This window comes from Sus scrofa, chromosome 2, assembly GCF_000003025.6.
Source record: "Sus scrofa isolate TJ Tabasco breed Duroc chromosome 2, Sscrofa11.1, whole genome shotgun sequence".
NCBI classification, from domain to species: domain Eukaryota; kingdom Metazoa; phylum Chordata; class Mammalia; order Artiodactyla; family Suidae; genus Sus; species Sus scrofa.
Genome location: NC_010444.4, coordinates 131470734 through 131487761, shown reverse-complemented (window position 1 = coordinate 131487761; position 17028 = coordinate 131470734).

The following is a 17028-nucleotide window of genomic DNA, read 5'->3' as shown; positions in this document are numbered from 1 at the left end:
GGCCACTATGGGGCAGCAGGGAGCTAGCTCCGTGCATGTCAGAGTATCATTGGATTTCAGTCCTGGGACTGAACACTTTCATTTGATATCTATTTATAACTCTTTAAAAAATGATTTCACATGGTCAATACTTGTATGATAGGTCTGTTTTATCTACTTCTCAAATATATATAAAATAAACTTTTCCTATCATATAGAGGAATCTAAGCGCCTCACATCTGGAGTTCCTGTTGTGGCTCAGCGCTAACAAACGGACTGGTATCCGTGAGGACACAGGTTCGCTCCCTGGCCCCACTCAGTGGGTTAAGGATCCAGAGTTGCCGAGAGCTGCGGTGTAGATCACAGACGCGGCTCAGATCCCGCAGTGCTGTAGCTGCGGTGTAGGCCGGTAAATGTAGCTACAATTTGACCCCTAGCCTGAGAACCTCCATATGTCATATGCCTTGGGTGTGGCCCTAAAAAAAGACAAATAAACACATAAATAAATGCGTCACATCTTAGTCTTTAATGGCATACATCAATATGAATAAAGTGTTTAAATCAATTATCTACAGGATTCTGAGAATCATTTAAATTTTGAAAAGTTTACCATTTCCCTCATCATAAGCGTCACATTCTGCCTTTAGTCATTTAGAGTTAACATTTGCTGAACTCACATGTGACAAGCACAGTTAGAGGGGCTCTGCATGCCCAGGCTTATTTAATCTTCACACCTTCCTGAGGAAGCTTTCATTCTCAACTCTTTTTCAAATGAGAAAACTAAGGGGAGGTAAAAACATTCCAGAAGTCAGAAAGCTGATAAAGAGATGCTCCGTTTTACACTTAAATAGTATTGCCTGGCTCTAAACCCCCCTCTCTGAATAAACACTCTTGTTTATAAACTGTAAGGCAGGCCCTTAATAACAATGAGAGTAAAATTTGACAATTAAAATTTAATCAATTCCATTGTTGTGTCATAGAAGCCTAAGAACATTTTTGGTCGTGCGGTCTACAAAAAATCACAGGTTCTGAGACCCATCACTGACATGTTGCGTGAACTAAGGAGGAGAGGGAAGGAAAACCTACTTTGAAAGGGTTAAGGATTCCAGGAGGCTGTAATAGCAGGTTTGCAATCAAGGGCCACCATAAAGAAACAGCAGGAGAGGGGGAGGTAATCTTGGTCATGCTGGGAGTGCACAAGTCTTTAGTTTAGAATTGTGTCAAACCACCCAGGAGCACAACAGAAAGCTGTGTTTAAAGTTCGTTCCATTGCAGAGTGGACATAGGATGTTTTTTTTCTGAAGCCAGTAAACTGAAGATTAACTAAGAGCACTTGATTCAATAGTATCCATTTGAAAACCTGGACTGGGTTTTTGCTAACAGGGTTACTCAGGAGAAGCCTATTTTTCCACCATAAAATAAAATAAAAGTTACCCATGCTATTCAGCAGCAAAAAGCTTTTGAATCCACCTCCCAAGTAAAACCACAACATTCTTCAATTCTGCTCTCTGGTAGGTCAATCAATCTGGACTTTTTTTTAAAAAAAGGATGAAGAAGAAATACTGATTTAAATGTGTTGCTTCAATGTTCCACTGCCTAATTCCCTTTATCCATTTGGAAGAGAGGTCCATTTAGGCCATCCGTGTTTTTTCATTCATATCTATGGCTATAACTTGTTTTTTTGAGGTGCAGAACAAAATCTCCCAGGAGTATGTCATGCAATTATATTTTTTTCCAAGCAGGAAAGGCAGATCTTGAGGTTTGGAAGAGCTAAGTGAAAATGATGTTGGCACTAATTTCTATGGCAAGTTGATCCAACCTGAAAATGGGCACTTTATTTTTGCATATACTACGTCCTTTAACCACCCATTCGGAATCTTGATTAATTCATGCAAATTAATGAAATCTAAGTATTCCAGGACGAAGAATCAGAAATACTGCTCAGGTGTTTAATCTGATTGAAAGGACTCTGATTTTTGGTAATTCTGCTCTTATGGAAGATCATTTCTATTAAACAGGAAGAAACTGAGACTGAGAAAATATAGAGGTTTTCATTTTTTTTCCAAGAAACTCAGTGTTCACCTTAAATGCTACAATGTTGTGCACAGTGGTTTCCACTGTGCGCCAGCCCAAAGGAGAAATCAGACTTACCTCCATCAAGGGCTGCTAGGAGAGGAGCAGATCAGCATCTATCAAAAGAATCGATTATTTTTGTTTTCAAATTGGCTAGATGATAGCAACAACTGCCTACTTTCTATTTGATATTAGTACTTGTACTCAATACAAAGATACCCATTAAATGACTTTAGAAGAAATTAACTTTTATAAGCATAATGTCTAAAAAAATTTTTTTCCATAATGATGACCTGGAATCTTTTTACAGATTTGTTCCAATCACTCCACTTTCCATTCATCTGCTTATGAAAGTATTAGTTCTCTTACTCATTCTTAGTGCTGAGTAGATCCAACAGTTCCCTAATTTCTCTCAAAGTTGGTTCTCTCTACTCCACAATGTCCAGACTGCCTTTCTCCCTCCCCACAGACTTTTTCCCTGAGCATTTCTGATTGTTTTCACAAAGGGAATCACAACACAGCTTTCTTTCTGCTCAGTGGCAGTGAGCAGTGCCCTCAAATTGGATGAAAGACATTCATTTTACGACTCTGAAGAATCCAAACTTTTATTCCTTCTGGTTAAATGTGTATCTTCACTTATTCACTAAATATTTTCAATCTCAGTGTAATTTTGCTTAAAGGAAACAAATCACGGAATACCTAAAAATTATCACCATTGTAAAGGTGAAACTCCTGGACATTCTCTCATTTGAGATAAAATAAAACTACAAGCCCAAATCCTTGGAAATAAAAGAATAGTTCCATTGTGTAAATGGTAAACACTCAATAAAGTTCCAAAAACAAATCAACAGTCGGTGATTCAACCACAAGGAAACCAAGACTAGAAAGCAAAAAACATAAGAATTTCATGATTCTTGTAAAAACATCCTATGTGAAAAAACTGCCACCCACCATCATTTTTTTTCTTTTTTTTTTTTTTCCCCTTTTCCTAACTACAGCAGTTTTGCAAAGAATTTTTTGGCATCTCCAGATGATAAATTATGTGAATTATTGTTGGATCAAAATTCCTTTGAAACAACTGCAGGTGTTCAAGATCCTGTCAGAGCAAATGTATTTTAAGTACTCTGAAGACTCTGACACTCAGCCATTTCTCAGGCTTCTTTGAGGTAGAGCTTCTGTTGGGAGTGGCTTTGTTTAAAATTGGAGACATATGGAGAGCTACACAGTGAAGACGGGAGGAAGCCTATCCAATTGGCACAGAATTAGAATCTAACTCCTGATTAAAGCCCATATTTGAGGACCTTTTCTTCTGCTATGTGTTCTCCTCCTTATTTCTTCTTAATCCATAGTAAAATGCTACAAGAGGGGTATCTCATTACTAGGCTGGGAGCTATGGCTTCTTAGCAACACAATTTGGTTAAACATAATGATATTTATTGTAATGTGATTTGCACTGGACAAAACGTCTGTGTTCACGTATTATTTTCTTTGAGGTTTTTCTATAGAAAAGGAGCTTAAAGGTATTGTATTTTAATTTAATAAAAGAAGTAAAACCTAGCAGATGTTTCCAGTTTTTGAAAGAAAAGATGAATGAATATTATCTAGTATTTTAAGAAAAAGGGAAGGGAACTAAAAATATATGGTAAAGTATAAGACATGTTATAATCATATTACATGTCTTGTTACATTCTTACATAATATTTAGAAGATTATTATTGTTCACATTTGTCTGTTATGAAAATTAAGGGTCACAAATGTCAATTTTTCGATGTCACACAATAACAAGTGACAAGAAAAGATTTTTCCAGCTTTGCTTCATTCATACACGCAGCCATTATCTATTTTACTTGTATTTTCAAAAGATCAACTTTAGACTTTGATAATTGTCTTAACTCTATTTAGGTTAAACCTATAATTGCTAATATTCAACTATTTTGACCAGCACATATATTAATTCCATAAAAATTCAAAGCAGTTTTTGTTTTCTATGTCATTTCCTGCTGTCTTCATTATTTTTCTTTGTTTCATGTACTCTGTTGTACTAACTTTTTAAGGTTAAAACACAGCTAATCATTTTTTTCTATTCTTTTTCTATTATATACGTGAAGTTTATAAAAATTACCTTGGCAGTATTCCATTAAGTTTGATAAATGGTATTTCCATTTATACAACTAAAATATTTAGTTTCAAATATTTTCTATTTGATTCCTTAATACAGAAGTTATTTAAAACTATGTTTTGAATTAATCAAGTGCATTTAAGATATTTTCATGGATTTCCAAAATTTTGCTGGCATCAAAAAATAGCCTTTTTGATAACAGTTTCTTTTTTCTTTTCTTTCCTTTTCTTTTTTTTTTTTTTTTTTTGTCTTTTTAGGGCTGTGCCTGTAGCACATGGAGGTTCCCAGGCTAGGGGTCTTAATCAGAGCTGTAGCTGCCAGCCTACGCCAGAGCCACAGCCACAGCTACAAAGGATCTGAGACGCATCTGCAACCTACACCACAGCTCACGGCAATGCCATATCCTTAATCCACTGAGTGAGGCCAGGGATCGAACCCGCCACCTCATGGTTCCTAGTCAGATTCGTTAACCACTGAGCCATGACGGGAACTCCAAGATACCAGTTTCTTAATATCATAAGATAATGGAAAAAATAAAAATAATTATAAATGAAAAAGAAAAGAAGGGTGAATGGATAAAGAAGACAATTAAAAAAAAAAAAAAAGATCTGCATTATGAACCTAACCCACAGTTGATTTTTGTAAACATTCCGTGTGTACTTAAGAAGAATGTATACATCTAAACTGTTAGGTGCAGGGTCCTACTGTTAATATGTTGTTCAAATTGTCTATAACAACACTAATCTTGGTGCATTAAAATGTCCCATTCTGATAAGAGAAAGCAAGAGGGATTTAGAGATTTAAGGAATTGACTCATACACAACAGTAGGGGTTATAAGTGTGAAATCTACAGGGGGCAGGAGGGAAATTCAAGAGACTGGTTTTTGACCAAAAAGTGGGCATCACAGCCCAAATAAGTTGACACATAAAACTAACCACTTGCATTTCAGTCACTCAGTAGTGACTATTAGTGACTATTTAGCTTTTCTTATGAATTTAATTGTTTAAATATTAAGTGAGCCTTTACATTTCTAGTTATACTCAATAAAAGTGAAACATAATCAATACAGTATCAACAATTTAAAGCATTTCAGTTCCAATCTGCTACTCCTGATTTATATGTTATTTTTATCCATTAGTTTATTTCTATCTTATTTTTAAAATAAGCCCCCAAAGGTTATTATCATTGTCACCTTATATAGTCCTTTTTAAAGTTTTATCCACATATTTTTTTTTTATTATTTTCCCACTGTACAGCAAGGGGGTCAGGTCATCCTTAGATGTATACCACATATTTTTTAATTTGTACATTCACTGTTGATTTCTGGATTAAGCACATTCATTCAGGAATTACTTCCCTTCTTTCTAAATGTGCCTTTGGGAGTTTATTTATTTAGTGAGTGTCTATACATAATGTCATTTATTTTGTGTGTTTGATAATGATTTTGTTTCAATACTTTTATGATAATTTAAAATAATGTGAAGTCTTCATCTGACAACTGTCTTCCACTCTCTGTTAATAATCCTGCTGTTGTTCTAAACAGATTATTTGCAGATAATCTGTTTTTCTCTTTGGTCACTTTTCACATTTTTTGTTTTTCTCTGTTTTACTACAGTTTTAATACAGTTTTACTACAGTTTTAATACAGCATATCTTAATATATGTTCCTACTTATATTTTACTGGGATTCATTTTGATTCTTGTGCTTCTTTATTTCACCACTTCTGAAAAATTCTCAGCTATTATCTCTTTGAAATTGATTCACCTCATATTCTCTCTAATCTGTTCTCTGGAACTCCAAGTAGACGAATACTAGAACTTCCCATAACTTCTGCATATTGTTTAATTACATTTTTGTATTTTCTATCATATTCTCCTTCAGTGAAGCTTTCTAAGTACTAGCTCAAGCTCTGAAAACTTTTAAAAAATATTTTGTATTGGAGTATAGTTGATTTACAACGTCATGTTAGTTTCAAGTATACAGCAAAGTGATTCAGTAATACATATATACATATAGATATAGATCTATTCTTTTTCAGATTATTTTCCCATGTAGATGATTACAGCCTATTGAGCAGAGTTCCCTGTGCTGTATCTATTTTATATATAGTAGTGTGCATATGTTAATCCCAAATTCGTAATTTATCCGCTACCCTCTTTTCCCCTTTAGTAACCATGAGTTTGTTTCTAAGTCTGTGAGTCTGTTTCCATTTGGTAAGTAAGTTCATTTGTATCATTTTTTTAGATTCCACATGTAAGTGGTATCATACTATGTTTGTCTTTGTCTGACTTACTTCACTTAGCATGATGATCTCTAGGTCCATCCATGTTGTTGCAAATGCATTATTTAATTCTTTTTTTAATGCTGAGTAATATTCTATTGTAGATATATACCACAAATTCTTTATCCATTCCTTTGTTGATGGACATTTAGGTTGCTTTTTTCTCTTTTCTATTGTAGTGCTGCAATGAACACTGGGGTACATATTTCATTTGTAATTATGGTTTTCACCAGATATATGCCTAGCAGTGGGATTGCTGTAGCTCTATTTTTAGGTTTTAAGGAAACTCCATACTGTCCTCCACAGTGGCTGTACCAATTTACATTCCCACCAATGGTGTAGGAGGGTTCCCTTTTCTCCACACCCCCTCCAATATTTATTGTTTGTAGACTTTTTGATGGTGGCCATTTTGATTGGTGCGAAGTGATACCTCATTGTGGTCTTGATTTGCATTTCACTAATCACTAATGATGTTGAGCATATTTTCATGTGCTTTTTGGCCATATATATGTCTTCTTTGGAAAAATGTTTATTTAGATCTTCTGCCCATTTTTTTGATTGGGTTGTTTTTTATATTGAGCTGTATGAGCTGTTTGTATATTTTGGAGATTAATCCCTTGTCAGTTACATCATTTGCAAATAATTTCTCCCATTCCGTGGGTTTTCTTTTCATTTTGTTTATGGTTTCCTTTGCTGTGCAGAAGCTCTTAAGTAGGTCCCATTTGTTTATTTTTGTTTTTACTTTTATAACTCAAGGAAGTGGATCAAAAATATATTTCTGTGATTTATGTCAAAGTGTGCTGCCTATATTTTCCTCTAACAGTTTTATAGAATCTGGTCTTGCATTTAGGTCTTTAATCCATTTTGAGTCAATTTTTGTGTATGGTATTAGAGAGTGTTGTAATTTCATTCTTTTACATGTAGCTGTCCAGTTGGTCCAGCACCACTTACTGAAGAGACTGTTTTCTCCCTTGTATATTCTTGCCTCCTTCATCATAGATTAATTGACCATAGATTCATGGGTTTATTTCTGGGTTTACTATCCCATTCCCCTGATCTATATTTCTGGGTTTGTGCCTTACCATACTGTTTTGACTACAGTAGCCTTGTAGTATAGTCTGAAGTCAGGTGGCCTCATTTGTCCAGTTCCATTTTTCTTTCTCAGAATTGCTTTGGCTATTCAGGCTCTTGTGTGTTTTCATACAAATGAAAATTGTTTTGTTCTAGTTCTGTGAAAATGCCATTGATAATTTGAAAGTGATTGAATTGAATCTGTAGATTGCCTTGAGTAATATAGTCATTTTGAAAATATTGCTCTTCCAATTCAAGAGCATGCTATATTTTCCCATCTGTTTGCATCATCTTTGATTTAGTGCATCAGCCTCTTATGGTTTTCTGATTACAGGTTTTTAGCTTCTTTAGATAGGTTTATTCCTAGATATTATTTTGGATGTGATGGTAAATGGGATTGTTTCCCAAATTTCTCTTTCTGATTTTTCATTGTTATTGTATAAAATGCAGTAGATTTCTGTGTATTAATTTTATATCCCAAAATTTTACAAAATTCATTGATGATCTCTAGTTTTCTGGTAGCATCTTTACGATTATCATGCCATCTGCAAACAGTGAGTTTTACTTCTTTTTTTCCAGTTTGGATTCCTTTTATTTCTTTGTCTTCTCTGATTGCTATGACTAGGACTTCCAAAACTGTTGACTAAAAGTGGTGAGAATGGACATCTTGTCTTATTCCTGATCTTAGAGGAAATGCTTTCAGCTTTTCACTGTTGAATATGATGTTAGCCATGAGTTCATCATGTATGGCCTTTATTATGTTAAAGTAGGTTCCCTTGCTGCCCAGTTTCTGGAGAGTTTTTATCAGAAATGGGTGTTGAATTTTATCAAAAGCTTTTTCTGCATCTATTGAGATTACCATAAGATTTTTATTCTTCAATTGCTTAATGTGGTATATCACACCGATTGATTTGTGGATACTGAAAAACCCCTCCATCCCTGGGATAAATCCCATTTGATCATGATGTATGATCCTTTTAATGTATTGTTTTTCAGTTTGCTAGTGTTTTGTTGAAGATTTTTCCATCTGTGTTCATCAGTGATATTGGCTTGTAGTTATCTTTTCTTTCATTTTGTGTGTGTGTCTTTGTCTAATTTTTGGTATCAGGGTGATGGTGGCTTCATAGAATGAGCTTGGGAGTGTTCCTTCCTCTGCAATCTGTTGAAGAGTTTCAAAAGGTTAAGTGTTAACTCTAAATGTTTGACAGAATTCACCTGTGAAGGCTTCTGGTCCTGGACTTTTGTTTTTTGGAGTTTTTTTAAATCATAGTCTCAATTTTGGTGCTTGTGATTGATCTATTCATATATATATATATATTTATTTCTTCCTGGTTCAGTCTTGGAGAACTGTACCTTTCTAAGAATTTGTCCATTTCTTCTATGTTGTCCACTTTATTGGTTTGTGTTGGTTATAGTAGTCTCTTATGTTCCTTTGTATGTCTGTGGTGTCAGTTTTAACATTGTTTTTCATTTCTTTTTATTAATTTGTTATTAATTTGAGCCCTCTATTTTTTTCTTGATGAATTGGCTAAAGGCTTATCAATTTTATTTATCTTTTCAGAGAACCAACTTTCAGTTTCATTGATCTTTTCTATTGGTTTCTTTTTTTTCCCCCTGGGTCTTGGTGCACATGAGACTTTGTGTCTGTCCTCCAAGATTAACATGCTCCAGTGGTGCGATTGGTTAGCATGCAGTTCTTATATGTCCTCCAAGAGTAGAGTTTCTGTTTCCACAGTACTGTGGCATTCCTGCAATCAAACCCCACAGACCATCAAAGCCAAATGCTCTGGTATCTCCTCCTGATGCCAGTCGCTCAGGCTGGGGAGCCTGATAGGGGGCATGGAACTCTCACTCTCATGGGAGAACCCCTGTGATATAATTATTTTCCAATTTGTGGGTTGCCCATCCAGCAAGTTTGGGATTTAATTAGATCATGAAAGCAAATTCTTACCACCTCATTGTGGCTTCTTCTTTGTCTTTGCATGTAGAATTTTTTTTTTTTTTGGTATGTTTCTGTCCTTTTTGTCAATGATTGTTCAACTGTTAGTTGGGACTTTGGTATTTTCACAAGAGGAGGTAAGCTCAAGTTCTTCTACTCTGCTGTCTTGTCAAAGCTTCTCAAGTGTAATATGACCTGAATTTCAGAAGAGTTTCAAGCTGCAGCTCCAGCCTCGTCTCTCAGTATGAATTCTAGTTTAACAATTCTCTTTTTAGCTCTGTCCACTCTGCTATTTTACCTTTTCCAGAATTATATTTGTTTTTTGATTTTGTGATACATTTTTATTTGTGAGACCTCTATTATTTTGCATTTATGTGTTTGTTTTTTGTAATATGTTATCCTTGCTCATATTTTTTATGCATTTTTCATTTAAACAATTTGAATATAATAGTTTTACATTGAGATAATTTCAAGGTTTGAAGTTCTTATGGGACTGTTGTTTTGTTTTGTTTTACTCTGTTCCATTTTTAGTTATCCTTCCTTTTTTATTTTATAATTTTGGATTGTGAACTCATGTTTGAATGTCTGGGTTTTTCCCTGAGGAAATCCTGCTATAACGGAGTTACAGTTTTTTGCTTGCTTCTGTGAGGTGCCATTAGGCACTGCCTTACTACTCTGCAACCATGGAGTAAATTTCTTGATTTGGGGTTTTCCATAACTACAAAGCAGAAATATTTCAAAGCCAAAATTTGCATGAGAGCATGTCTATCTTTTAAAAATACCTCAAAAATTTTTTTATTATTTTCTATCCAGAGCCAAGGCTGAAATAAAACACTATCCTTACTTTCTCCCTTTGTTACCATGGATATGTTTTCCTAGACTTCCTTTTCACAGATAATGTGACATTCTAATGGTCCTGGCTTACACAGGAGTATCAACTCAAACTTCCCACTTTATGTGACTCAAGGCCCTTATCTCCTGTGCTTTATGCATCTAACAGAACCCAGGAATCTCAGCAGGATCTGCTGCATAATTTGTGGAGCCATCCCTTTGCAAAATGAAAATATGGGACTCCCTGTTCAAAAGTAGGAAAAACAGTACCAGTACTAAAATGTCAAACATCTCTTGTTCTATCATTGCGCTTTTTATTTGCTATTTAGTATCACACTCTTTCAGTTGTGGGATTCATTAGGTTAATGCAGATCTTCACAGTCATCTAAGAGCCTGCCCTATGGCTTGGCAATGCAGCCTACTTACTGCTGGGTTTCTCCTCCTGCTAGTCAGGGTTAAGAAGGTCAAGCCAGTTCCCACCTTCCACCTCACCCATAATAGATGCACAATACCCAAGCGAATACAACATTTACTGGAATATATTCAATACATAGGATCAGGGATGGGTGAATTGTTCACCCCTACTGAGTCACCCATCAAATCTCCTATTACCAGTTCAGGATGGGGACAGCCACCACCATTCTAAGACCCAGACTTCTCTCTTACCTACTTTCAGGCCCCCATCATGGGCAGAGGGCAATACTGGTTGCTGATGTAAATGGGGAAGTGAGGTTTTGTAGGGCCCAAAGTGCCTTGTGGGAGGCGGCCTCAGGCAGACACTGAGTGGGTGTAGGGAGGGGGGACACCAAGTCAGCTCAAGGGCCTGAGAGTGGGGGACTGGGCAGCTGAGAATCTATTCAGGCTATTGAAGCAGGGCCATGCTTGAGTTGAGACTCTCACTCCCCACTACTTGCCCCATTATCCCATCAAACTTCACTTATAAACCATAAGATGCTAAGAGAAAATTATTAAGAATTTCAAGGGGGCGACTACAGAGCATTAAACTCCAAGTATAATGCCCTTTTGAGCATGACAGTACTAGCTGAACACTCTGCCCTAACTTTCACGTACTAAGCCTGGCAAAGGCCTTCCAAACAGCCAGAGAAGTTGTCACTAGAGCCCAGAAAAATGTGCAGCAAGAAACACCTAACAGAAGCTGTGGGGTTTGTATAGGGACTTAACCATTATACGCAGGGAGGTTCCAGGGAATAAATACCTTTCATTTTTACATCTAGCTGTCTATCTATATCTTCCATTAGTGTAAGTGAAACCCAAGGGATATCATGGATATAAGGAATAAAAGTCAACATGTTGAGGCTCAGGACATGATAGAGGATGAACAGTGTTTCCTGAGGAGCAGAGTTGCTAGTTTAGAACTCATGAGCTTTCTTATAATACGTGCCTCTGTGTATGTGTACGCAGGAGAGGGGAGTTTCTTGAAAAAATAGTAGTTTTGCAAATATGGGTCCATAATCCTTCACAGTAACAATTAGTGAGGTTGATTAGCAAGGGCTCTGCTTAAATAGGGTTTAAACACACCCATTGCTATAGCCTTCACATTGTTCATGTTTTTGTTAGTAGCCTGGCCCGATGGATTTAGGATTAGGGCTAGGGAATTTATTCAGAAAATCTTTATTGTAACTTAGAAGGAAAAGGAAGAGCTTGAAAAAGCGGAAGAGTTAAATTGAAGACTGATCTCATACAGTAGAAATTGGCAAAAACTTGAAAATCAACCATACTCCAATAAAAAAATTTTAAATAATAACATCCTAAAAAAAGAGACTGATTTCAAAGGTAAAATTACAAGATGGTAAGCAATTAAATTTGGCAGATAAGTGAAAGGACAGTTAGTATGAATTATAGATTTATGGCATATGTACTAGTATATATTGTGGATCCAGAATGCCATAACAAGAACTGATTTGGAAAAGTACTTTTCAGATATATGGAATGTGAGGGTTTTGTGTGCCATCAATCTGAAAACAGTATGCATCATTTCTTCTAATCTAGCCTCTACTTTTAAAGTTTCTGGTTTTGTAAGGATCATTCTACAAATCATTCTACTTAAAATGCTTCTTAACTAAACATAGATGTTTCTTTTTCCCACAATTCCTAGAACCAAGTAAAAATTTCTACTTTCCCTTTATTTCCACTTTCATGTAAATAGTTATTTATAGTTTTCATCCCAATGGAAAAGATTCCTCTCTACCCTAGAAAAGGAAACATTAATATTAACATAAACATATATTAACTATGGACAACACCAAATGCCTAACTGCATAACAATGAAGGGCAAACTTAAGCAGTTCTTAATAAAAGTATGTAATAAAAGCATAATTCAAAATGTCATTAGACGTCTGTCAACAGTCACAAGGCACATATATTTAAAAATTTAGGCACTTAAGATATTAGTTTTTATGTATACACAGCCAATTCTTCTCAGTAATGAATAAAAAATTCAAGATAAACACTAAGTGAAGCATAAAACATTTGGAATTGATCTGAATTTTTTGCCCAGGTTTTATAGAAGTTCTCACAGTTCTCTACAGAAATGCAGATCCATGAACTATGTAAATTAGTCCTTTAAGTGAGGTTTACAGTAGAGGAATAAACTCCAGAGACTTGGTTGTCCTCAGGGATAGAAACCTTATTCCAGACTATTTATTGAAAAAGCATATAAAATTTTTATTAATATGTAGATGTTCCCTGGAGAAAATAAAATACTTCTTTCATTCATCCTGAACAATTCCCTGTAGACATTACAGAGAATGCTTTATCTATATTTGAGAAAGCTGAATTTAAAGGAGTTGATTCGATAGGTACATTTTTCTGTATTACATTCTAAACAATTTTTACTTAAAAATATCCGGGAATATCCTTATAACATGTGAAACTGTATATGTGATATAATTTGAAGTTTTGTGGAAAGCCCTCTACATAAAAATGTACTATCTTTACTATCTAGAAAACATCAATAATTGCTTGGATATGTGCATTACAAATTTTGCCTTTTCATTTTCTTTACAGTGACTTTGAAGAGCTGAAGTTCTTTAATTTTGTTGATGAAAAATTATCAATATTGTTCTTTTGAGGTTTATGTTTTGGTGGTCCTTTTAAGAAATCTTTGCCTAAGCCTAGCCATGAACATTTTCCTATGTTTTCCTCTTAAAAGTTTTATAGTTTAGCTTTTACATTGTTCCAGTTGTGTACTGCTGCATAACAAAACATACCACAATTTAGTGGCTTTGAACAACAGTGTTAATTTGGCTCATGAATCTGCCATTTGAGCCAAGCCTGGTGAGGATTGCTTATGTCTGCTCTATTCAGTGTCAGTTGAGGCAGCTGGAAGGCCAGGGCTGAAATCATCTAAAAGCTCATTAGCTCCCATTTTTGGTAGTTTCCATTGTCTAATAGGTGGGATCATAGCTGGGGTTACTGACCAGAACACCTACAGGTGGCCTGGACTTTCTCACAATACAGTGACTGGGTTCAAGCAGCATCTTGAACAGAAGAGCCAAAAAGATGTCACACAACTTAACACAGAAGCCAGGCAGTCACCTATATTCTTTTCTTCAAGCAAGTTGCTAAGGCTGACAATATTCCAGCTGGCCTATATTCAAGAGTACAAGGCATTTTGGGGAGTTCCCATCATGGCTCAGCTGTTAGCGAACCTGACCAGCATCCATGAGGATGCAGGTTCGATCCCTGGCCTCGCTCAGTGGGTTAAGGATCCAGCGTTAGAGTGAGCTATGGTGTAGGTCGCAGACATGGCTCAAATTCCGTGAGGCTGAGGCTCTGGCATAGGCTGGAGGCTACAGTTCCAGTTAAACCCCTAGCTTGGGAACCTCCATATGCTGTGGGTGTGGCCCTAAATGGCCAAAAGAAAAAAAAATACTCAAATACTCAGCATTTTGAAGGATTAACTTCACCGATGTGTTTAAAATCATTACATGCTTTTAGGTAGAGATCCATTCTGAGCTATTTTTCAATATGGTATGAGATAAGGCTTACAGTTAATTATTTTCCCAATATGGATATGCAGTTCCAGCACCATTAGTTGAAAGGACATTTCCCCCTTTTGAATTATATTGGAATCTTTTACAAAAGTAAAATGACCATACATGGGCAGATCTCTATCTGGGATTAGTCATCCATTCTATTGATCTATATGACTATCCTAACACCAAAACCACTCTTTTTTCATAACTGCAGTTTTATAATACATTGAAATCAGCCTACGAAAGTTGTCCTTCATTTTCAAAATCATTTTGGCTATTCTAGTCTTTTTACATTTCCACATAAATGATAAAATCAGATTTTTAATTAAAAAAATCTACTGGACTTTTGATCAGATTTGTATAAAATCTATAGATCAATTTAAAGAAAACTGACATTTTAACAATATTGATCCTTTCAATTAATAAAAACGGTATATGACTACATGTATTTAGACATTTTAAAATTTATCTCTTAGTTTTTTTTTGGTATATTTTCCAATGTACACATTTGCACATATGTTGTTACGTCTTTCCCTAAATATTTTATTTTAAATTATATTTCTAAAATTTCATTTTTCATCTGTTCATTGCTAGTACATAGGAATATGTTAATATTTTACAATTTGACCTTGTGTTCTGCAACTCTGCTAAATGTGCTGAACAGTTGTAGTTGCTTTTTTCCTTTTTTTTTTTTTTTGTAGATTCCTTTGGGTTATTTATGTAATCTTACCTTCCAATCCATACACTCTTACTTCTTTATCCTACTTCATTACATTGACTAGAATCTACAGTTAGGATGTGCAGTCTTGATAATAAACCTACTTGCCATTTCCTGATCTTATGGAAAAACTTTCATTTTTTTACTATGAAATATGGTATTAGCTTCAAGTTTTTCATAGATGAGATAGATGGAAATTTCCCTTTTTGACAAGAGATATGTTTTTTAATATATAGAGATCTTTTATAAATCGGAATGACAAAGACAAATAGCTCAAGAGAAACAAGACAAAGCACATGGGAAACTTTTCACAAAAAGAAATGCAATTGGCCAATAAAACTGTGTTAACTACTACAAATTTTAAAAATTAAAATGAGATACATTTTCTACCTATTAGCTTGGTACAGATTTCAAGATATAGATATAATTTAAGAAAAAATATATATATTTAAGGAATATGATTTATGATTTTATATACATATACATAGTAAAATTATAACTACATTTAAGCTAACAAATATAGCACCTCCTCACATAGTTAGAGAAAACTCCTTTCTATTCTTCATTTGCTGAGAGGGTGTTTGTTTGTTTTTTGGTAGGGCCAAAAGTGTGGCATGTAGAAGTTCCCAGGTTAGGGGTCAGAATTGGAGCAGCAGCTGCCACCTACATCACAGCCATAGTAATGCCAGATCTTTAAACCCTCTGAGAAGGCCAGGGATTGAAGCTACATCCTCATGGATACTAGTTGGGTTCATTTCCACTGAGCCACAATGGGAACATCCAGCTGAAAATTTTTAATGTGACTAGGTATTGAATTTTGTTAAATATGTTTCCAAGTAGCATTTATGGATATGGTGACCATATCAATATGACCATTCTCTGTATTGCTCTTAATTCTTTTTAATATAATGAATGATATTGATTATCAAAAGTTAAGCAAACTTTGGTTCCCTGGAATACACTCTGCGTGACCACTATATATTGTCCTTTTTATATGTTGCCAAGTATACTATTTAATATTCTAAATACTTAGAATATTTATATCTAAGTTTGGGAGAAATATTTGTCTAATGTTTTTTGTTCTTTTAATATTATCTGGTTTTTGACACAGAGTAAAGCTCAACTCATAAAGTGAGTTGGGAAGTGCCCCCAACTCCGTTATTGCCTCAAACAGTATTACTAGGGTTATTGCAATTTCTTTTAAAATATTTGGCACAACGGACCAGTGAAGCTATTTTTCCTAGACCATGTGTGTGTGTTGAAAAATTTTGAGTTACAAATTCAGTATGTGAGATAAATAACAAGATGTTTAGATTTCCTATTTCTTCTTACAGTTAGTTTTTGTAATTGGCATTAAGAATTTTTTACATTTTAACTAAGTTGCCCCATTTATAATAGAAAGCTGCTTATGGTATTGCTGTATTATTTTCTTGTTAAGGTAAGACACATCCTGATGTCTTCTTTTTCATGTCTGATACCAGTAATTTGTGCCTTCTCTCTCTCTTTCTTGCTAACAGTTTACCAACTTTACTGATTTTTATCAAAGTTAGGTTTCATTTATTTTCTCTATAATTCTTTGTTTCTAGTTCATTGGTTTTCTAATTATTTCTTTCCTTTTATTTCTTTTTAGGTAATTTCTCCTCTTTTGTGCTTTTTAAAGTAGAAGTTTAGATTACTGATTTTAAGTATTTCCTCTTTGCTAAAATAAGTATTTAAAGCTATATTTTTTTCTAACAACTGTTTAATGCAATCCATAAATTTCATATGTTGTATTTTAATTTTCATTCAGTTCAAAATACCTTTTCAATTTCCTTTGTGATTTAGTCTTTGCTTAAACATATTTAAAGATGTGTTATTTTCCAGATGTTTGAAGATTTTCCAAAAATTTTTGTTATTGATTTGTTACTTTTGTTATTTTTGATTTGGTACTTTTGTTCCAATTTATTGATTTTGTTATTGATTTGCTACTTAATTCTGGTTTGATCAGAGAGTATTATATTTATAATTTCAATCCTTC